Source organism: Mesocricetus auratus, unplaced genomic scaffold (assembly GCF_017639785.1).
Source record: "Mesocricetus auratus isolate SY011 unplaced genomic scaffold, BCM_Maur_2.0 Super-Scaffold_100009, whole genome shotgun sequence".
Taxonomy (NCBI): domain Eukaryota; kingdom Metazoa; phylum Chordata; class Mammalia; order Rodentia; family Cricetidae; genus Mesocricetus; species Mesocricetus auratus.
The window spans coordinates 83,711,662-83,720,439 of record NW_024429193.1 but is presented as its reverse complement, the minus strand read 5'-3'; the positions used below and the strand labels follow the sequence as shown (position 1 = coordinate 83,720,439).

General features: G+C 36.6%; 1 non-coding gene across 1 annotated transcript; it reads left to right on the top strand.

Annotated features, from left to right (window-relative positions):
- Positions 1-522: 522 nt before the first annotated feature.
- LOC121142537 lies at positions 523-686 on the top strand. Its single transcript, XR_005879579.1, has one exon. It is a non-coding gene; the product is annotated as a U1 spliceosomal RNA (small nuclear RNA).
- Positions 687-8,778: the final 8,092 nt, after the last annotated feature.

Sequence of the window (8,778 nt, the reverse complement as noted above, 5' to 3'; positions counted from 1 at the left end):
TTCCTAGATGTTCTGGTTAGTTTCTGTCAAGTTAATATAAACCTAGATATGTCTTGCTTGGAGTAGGAATCTTAAATGAGAAAATATCTCCAGTAAATAGGCTAGTAGGAAAGTCTGTAGGACATTTTCCTGATTAATGATCGATGAGCCCAGTTTGGGTATTGTCCAGGGCTGTTAGCTTTGACTGGTTTGGGAACGCAAAATGAGCAAACTATGGAGTCCAAGTGTATGTGCAGTGTTTTTTCATGGTTTCTGCCTCGAGGTTTTGGATTGGCTTTAGCTGATGATAGACTATAACCAGTAAACTAAATAAACCATTTCCAAGTTCCTTTTGGTCATGATATTTAATCATAGCAATGGAAACCTAACTAAAATACCTGGTAACAACTGTGTTTCACGTAAAAACAGAAGGACAAATTTAAAAAACAAATGTACTTCCAATTTCATAAGATGATGCATGAAAAGTAAGTTCCAATTCTGTTGTTGATAATATTTCAATCCATATAAAAACAGAGAATAATTATACTTACCTGGCAGACGAGATACCATGATCACAATGATGGTTTTCCCATGCCAAGACTTAGCTATTACACTCCAGATATGTTAACCTCTCTGATTCCCCCAAATCTGGGAAATCTAACTGTATAATTTGTGGTTGTAAAGGACTGTGTTCATGCTCTCCCCTTAAAGAGAAAACAAGATATAACAATGTATGGTATTTGGGACTTGTGAATATAGAAAATCTCACTAGTAATTGGGGTAATCTCACAGTGACCAACACTGTCACTGTCTGTTCAGTGAATGAGGCTGTAAAACCAGTGGCTTACTGTTTTATCGAATTCATCTGTCTCAGTGGGGAGCAAAGGCCATCTTTAAGAATGATTAGTAGCCATAAGACAGCTTGCTACGAAATTAAGAAATGCCAAGAAAAGAAACAAGAAGGAAGCGACTATAACCATGGAAACAGAAATGAAAGGCATGCAACAGAGTAATTTTGGAACAAGAGTTGAGAAGCAAGTCAAGGATTAGCAACTAAATGTTCCAACAATGCTTACCTGGAAAAGAGACAGCAGACAAACACTGCATTGCAGATCCTTAGGTCCACAGAGCATGAGTTTGAATCCCAGGATGAGGAGTTAAAAAAGGGAGACAATTTGGAAAGAGATAAAAAAGGAACTGAAATACCTTAGAATAAATGCAACTAGAGAGTACTCGAGAATTTGCATAAATAGAGACAGAGCCCCACATGTCAAATTGGACATAGTGGGATATGAAAATTTAAAAAGAGGGTGTGAGGGTCAGAACAGCACTTCCTGGATTACTGGGGACATGGTGAATGACGGTGATCAACATCTGTTCAGGAAGTTCTTAGAAATAAATGAAATTTTAACTAAATAAGATAATGTGCAGATAATATACAGTGAACTAACTAGAAAATCAAGTAAAACAAGTATAAGAAAAAAAGAGACAAAGGCAAAAAAGAGTGTAAGTAAAATAAGTTGAGGTCAGGGAAGTAATCACTAGAAACAATATTGTGAGTTTTCTTCAGACTGAGTCTGATAGTGAGTATACTCGCTCGTAGTCAAACATTGTCAATCTTTCTCAGCCATGCACCATCCTCAGGGAGCATGTTGGCCAAAAGTTACATGCTAAGTAAGACAAGGGAACACTTCTATCAGTTTAGAGAAGGCAGTGGTGTAAATTTTAATGTAGCATTTTCAGAGATACTTTGCAGGACAAATAAGCTCACAGAGTATACTAATTCTTGCTTTCTTCCCCTTAAAAGAAGCAAAAGTATAAAGCATGGTGATGCAAACCACTCATAAGAAATTAGTTGAGGGACAGAGAGGTGACTCATCAGGCTACAAGCAATTGGTGCTCCTGTGAAGGAACTTGGTTCAGTTCTAAGCACTCTCCCTGTGGCTAACAACCATCTGAAACCTCAGTTCTAGAGAATCCAATGACCTCTTCTAACCGCTGAGGGCTCTGTTCACACACAGTACCCCATCATACATGTGGGAAAAACGGCATAACACAAAATACCAATATATCTTTAAAATAAATACATTGGGGAACTGCCTAGCCACACTAAGTACATATCTCTAGTGTAGTTGAAAGGTAGGATGCCAATGCCCTAATATTTCTTGCCATTATTATAAGAAACAATATCAACAAACAATTTATATCCTCGCACCTATGCTTAGGGGAAATGCTGTCAAACATCATTTTGGGGAGTACTACTAGGGGTCAGTGTTGTGGTGGAATTATAGTAAAATAGTTCATGCTAAAAGTACATTTCCTGGAAGAAATACTAATGGTATGTTCTGCTTCCTAACTGAGGTAATCATTTGAAGTGTTTTTTTAGAAGGAATTCCAAAAATCTTAGAATGTATATATATTTAAATAGTAATATAATCTTCAAGCATGATTTACTGAAGAGCCATGTCAGTGTGCCCCTCAACTACTGTACCAGGATTTAAAGCATACAAAGTGTAGCCAACAATGGGTGATAACATTTGCCTACTGTGTAGTTACAATTTATTTTATTAATATTTTATCATGATTTTGTTATTATAATGTAAGTTTGAGCATGTCTTTAAGGTTATTCTGGGAAATTCCTATTTATCATTTTCATAATTCTAATTTGTATGTAATTACCTATAATTTTGTTGTATACTTAGAAGACAGTTTTGAGATATATTTTAGACATCAATCTAACAACTTCTACATGTTTAGAAAATTCCACTTAAAATGTATTATCTATATTTAACTTTTTCATTAATTAAAATTACGAGTTTATAAAGTTGCATATTTATCTCATGGCACAGCTATATCTTTAGGGAACAGAAAAAGTCATGTAGGCAGGACAGCTAGTTGCTTCACAAATATCCAGCAAAACTGAGCTGCATAATTGACACCATGACACTTTTGATTTCCATGTGCTGCATGCTTTTGGGGAGGGGATTTTTAAGATTTGCATAATCAGTTACTGGATGAAGCTCTATGATGATAATTGGGGTAATCACCAATCTGATTACAGGGAAGGCCAATTCGGGCATCCTATCGACTATTGCTAGGAGTATTACCTGGGGTCCTTCTTGTGGATTCTTAGGAATTACCCTAACATCAGGTTTCTCCCTAACCCCATAGTGACTCTCTCTATTAAGGTATCTCTTTCATTGCTCATCTACAGCATGCCTTCCCCTTTTGATCATCCAGTTTCCTCAAGTTCTCATCCTTCTCACCTGTCCTTTACCACCCCCTGGCCCCAGTTTAACCCATAGTCCCACCTAATTTATCTTTCTAGAAAGGTTTATGTGTTCCTCCCAGGGTACTTTTTGTTACCTAGCTTCTCTGGAGCTATGGATTGCAGTCTGGTTATCCCTTGCCTTACTTCTAATATCCACTTATGAGTGAATACATACTGTGTTTGTCTTTCTGATTCTGGATTCCCTCACTCAGGATGATCTTTTTTAGTTCCAGTCATTTGTCTGGAAATTTCATGAGGTTATATTGTTTTACCCCCAAGTAGTTTTCCATTCTGTAGATGTACCACATTTTCCCTCTCCATTCTTCAGTTGAGGGGCATCCAGGTTTCCATGTTATGGCTATTATGCATTATGCTGCTATGAACATTGTTGAGCAAATGTCCTTGTGGTATAATTAAGCATCCTTTGGGTGTATGCCCAAGAGTGGAATCACTGGGTTCTTAGGTAGACTGATTCCCAACTTTCTTAGAAATCACCATACTGATTTCCAAACTGGCTGTACAAGTTTGCACTCCCACCAACACTGAAGGACTGTTCTGCTACTCCACATCCTCTCTAGCATAAGATGTCCTCAGTATTTTTTATCTTAGCCTTGCTGGCAGGAGTAAGAGAGTATTTCAGAGTCATTTGGTTGGCATTTCCCTGATAATTAAGGGTGTTGAGGACTTCCTTAAATGCCTTTTGGCCATTTGATAGTCTTCTGGTATGAATTCTTTGTTTGGTTCTGTACCCATTTTTCTATTGGATTATTTATTATTTTGATTTCTAGTTCCTTGAGTTCTTACTATACATTGGAAATCAGCCCTTTATTAGATATGGAGTTGGTGAATATCTTTTCCCATTTTATAGGCTGTCATTTTGTCCTTTGTGTAATGAATATTTTCAGTTTCAGGAGGTCCCATTTATTTATTGTTGCTCTCAGTGTCTGTTCTATTTTTGCTATATTTAGGAAGTGGTCACCTGTGCCAATGCATTCAAGGGCTACTTACTACTTTCTCTTCTATCAGGCAAAAATTTCCTAGGAATCATTCATGCCTCTTCCCAAGAGTACTGCTTCTAGGCTTCTTCATGAAAATCCCAAGTCTACTACTCCTCCTCCTGCTTTTAGCGAGACATCCATATCTACTTGAGGTCTCCATATGCTTTGGATATTATGATGCACATAAAGAAGTCAGAGGTCTCTTTATGAGACTCTGAGTTTTCTTGAAACATCTGCCCCTGTATTTACTCAGGAACAAGATAATCAAAACAAAGTAAACTTAAAAGGTCAATGAGATTCAGTGGGCTAGAGGATTTGGCCGAAGATCAGATTGCAAGCCTCGTCCTACTATATGCTCTGGTGATTTTATGGCATATACAGCAACAAATTTAGATTAGCTGAAGTTATCTCTGCTCTACACAGAGACTCATATTGATGAACAAAGAATTATGAGGAAAGATGATAAAAAATGTTTGTCATAAACTCCCATTCTTAGAAAATTTAACTTGTGCATTGCCACCGTTATGTCATATGACCAAGATACAACAGAATTCCAGGGTTAGGAAAGCAAACAAGCTCTATAAATAAATAAAATGTAAACACTGTATTATGCAGTGTATTAATTGATAACTGAAACAGCTTTGGCCTGAAGGTTTTCCTTGGACACTCTGACCATTAATAGTTAGTAATACGCGCCACAGTGCCTGGGCTATCTTGGAGAGTTTTCTTTCTGTCTGTCTAGCATTTCTGAAGCCACAATAGCTACCAGTCAGAGAACAGGCTGTCATATGACTCTAGATTGTTGAAAAGTGGGTTATGGGTTTGATGAATAAAAATTGTTATAAAAGATAACTGTATAAATGTTGATTAGCCTTGAGCAAAATGATTGTACAAGGTAACTCTATTCTGGCACAGATTATCAATGATGACCAAAATTGTGACTCCAGATGTTCATGGGAAAAAAAAACATTAAACAGATGACCAGAAACCAATGATATGTTCTATGTTTTGGACCAACATGATTCTATCCCTGCTTATTGAATCCTGTATAAAGAAACTTTCTGACTGCTCATTAGGCTGAAAGATTCTCGTCATCATAATGATCTTGCTCAATCTTTCCCCCACTTACTCCTTTCCTCCTCCCTGGAACCTGTCACCCACTGTGACTGGCCACTTGTAATTTCAACTAGATTTTTGCTGTGAGGAAAAATTCTAATAATATATCCAATTTAACTAATGAGCTTTTTTGGTATTTTTCATATAAAAGGTTTATAGTTTATAATTTGCATGCCACAAATACATAGTACACATGCATAAACTCCCCAGTAGCATGTGTTTACTTAAGTTGTGAAATATATACTAAATGAATTATGAAATTCTCCATTGTATTTATTTGACATCCTCTAACATTTGAATTATTTTTCTTATCATCACTGCCCCTCAGGATTATGATTAAGAGTACCAGAACATAAATACTTTTGGAGATGCTGATAATTAGGGATAATCCTAAGGGTCTACTTTTTCTCTTCCTTCTCCTCTTTCTCCTCTTCCTCCTGCTTCTCCTCCTCCCCCACCTCATCTTTCTCCCCTTACTTCTCCTTTGTTTCCTCTGCTTGCATCTCCTCTTTCTTCTTTCTCTGTCTTGCCCTTTCTTTTTGACAATACCAAACATTTAGAGAAAATTATCATATGAGAGTATTTCACATTTAAATAGTTTCTGAAAATATTTCAGCATTTGATATATACTGCAACAAAATGCATATCTGAAACAAGATAATTAAAAGGTGGAGAATTAAGTGTAGAGATCAATAGTTTAAAATATTTTACAAATAGTGGGAAAGATAAGTTGATTTGATGAAACAAAAGTAATTTTAGCTGATTCATATCCACATAAAAATAAGGTATAAATGAAACAAACTGACTGATGTGCTTAAAATGTGTGTGTGTGTGTGTGTGTCTTTGTCTGTGTATGTTCCACATTAATTTGTGATTATAGAAGGCCTTAAATATAAGAACAATATGCAACAGGTAAGCATTTTCTAATGTGCATGGCAACATTGTAAGACAGAAATTACAAAAGTTCTGTAAGTAAAGACAATAAATTGAAAACAAAATAGACAGTTCACAATGAGGGAAATCAAATGATCAATAAGTATACTGTGTTCAAAATAGTCACCGATTTCCATTTTCTTTCAGCACTAGGCATTGAAAACATGCTGGTCTGATGTTCAGTTACGGAAACAACTTTTTGTCTTACTTCTATTCTTGCTTACTGTGTGGCATCTATTTTTGTACTGCTACTAATGTTCCATTTTATCACATACAAATGGATCTGTATTAATATGAAGCCATAATGATTTGCTTCAAATTGTTTTCTAAGAGAGAAAGGAAGGGAAGAAGAATGGAATGGATGAGAAAGGGGAGAAATATAAGGAGGGATAACGGGAGAACAAATCTTCCAAATATTCTTCATGAGAGTGCAATAAAGGGGTGGTACTGGAGAGATTCTCACTCACATGACCTTGCTTCCTCTGTCCTTCTTGGATCAGAACACTGTGAATGTCAGATGGAGGGGAATGAGCACTTAAAGACACCTAAGAGTGCCGGGTTCTGGAGGACAGCCTCAACTCCCAGTCAGGGAGAAGCAAGTGAGAGAAAATATGAAAGCTCGGAGGAAACGCCTTTACTTTGTCAATAAAGCTACAGCATTACAAAACATACTTTCACTATGGCAACTTGAAATGTGAGCGGAAGAAAAAGAAGGTTTGGAGACGTAACTTACAAAAATTTTGATAACTGGCCTATGAGTTGAGGTGTCCTGGAAATAGAGAGAATTAAGTTGGTTACTGGAACTTTTACAAGTTTGCAATGCCAGAGAGGATAGGATTAGTATTTGTCATTGTCTACTTCCTAATGGCTCAGATAAAACTAATAGCCACTTAGGGACCACTGATTTTATTAGCTTCTCTGAGTGATCAGGGCCTTTGAGAAGTCTCATTACTGAAGAAGGGTTCACAGAATAGGGGAGAAACATAAATGTGCCAGTAATTTCCTACGGGATGTGAAGAAGGAAAAAAATAATTGTAATTTATCAAAACCTTTTAGTGCTCACTATATATAAAATAAGATAATGTGCTAGAATTAATATGTTAGTGAGCATTTTTAAAAATAATGGTTACAATTTTAAATATTAGAATGGATTATAAGTAACATTCCAGAATATTGGAGAGAATGTCTTAGAGATAGTCATAAAGCAATGATGTGACATACCTATATCTTCAAGAAACCTTCTTCACTGAGTGAAATACTTTTGATTTATTCCTAGGGATTAGCTATAATAGATTGGGTAATTTATAAATAAATTTATTTATACATTCCTAGAGTCAGAGCAGCCCCAAATCATGGTTCTTGAGTCTTTTCTCCACATTATACCATGCTGGAAGTATGATACAAGGACAGGAGAGGGTAAGAGCAGGAGTGTGAACACTTGAGAGAGAACTTCCCTGTAAAACAAAGTCCATCGCGAGAAAAGAAAACTTCTGGGAGCACAATTGATCCATCAGTAAGAGATAGGGCCTCAATGACATAATCACTTGTCAAATTCCTGCATGTTAATACATTACAATGGCAAGAATACTTCGAGAGTCTTTGATTGGATGATCACCACAGGGCAAATAATCTGTTTGGATGTTAAATACTGAACTCCAGATACTTGAGCTTCACAAAATTTTGCATAAGATTTTGTTACTTGTACTTGCTGTAAGAATATGTATCATGGCATTTAATATTCTAATTGCATAATTATACATTTTACATACTATAGTAATGAAATAAAGTAAAATATTTATGTATCAGCTATTATGTGGATAGTTAAATTAGCTTGCAGTCTATCTCCCTGCAAAAATGTTCCCTGCAATATAGAATGTTCTAATCTTAGAGGAAACTGCTACACAACAATAGAAAAAACAGATTTTTGTAATTTGAACAATATAACTCACTCCACAATACTGGTGAATAATTATCTGGTTCTAAAGTTCTATGAATTCCATGGTTAATAGTGAATGCCATGCCTTAGGATTATTATTGCTATGATAAATCTCCATGACCAAAAGCAAGTTTAGAAAGAAATAATTTATTTGGCTTACACTTCCCCAACACAGTCCATCACTGAAGGAAGTCGGGATAGGAACTCAAGCAGGGCTAGAAACTGGAGGCAGTAGCTGATGCAGAGGTCATGGAAGGGTGCTGCTCACTGACTTGCTCCTCATGGTTTGATCATCGTGCTTTCTTATAGTGATGAGCAAAGGGGTCAAGACCAGGCTGAGGAAACCCACAGAAACAGCTGGCCTGAACAAAGGTGAGATAATGGATTCCAAACTGACAGCTGGGAAACCAGCATAGGACTGAACCAGGTCCCCTGAAGTGGGTGCTAATTAGGAGGCCTGGGCAGTATATGGGGTCTCTGGTAATGGAAGAACATTTATCCCTAGTGTATGGATGGACTTTGAGATTCCATTCCCCATAAGTGAA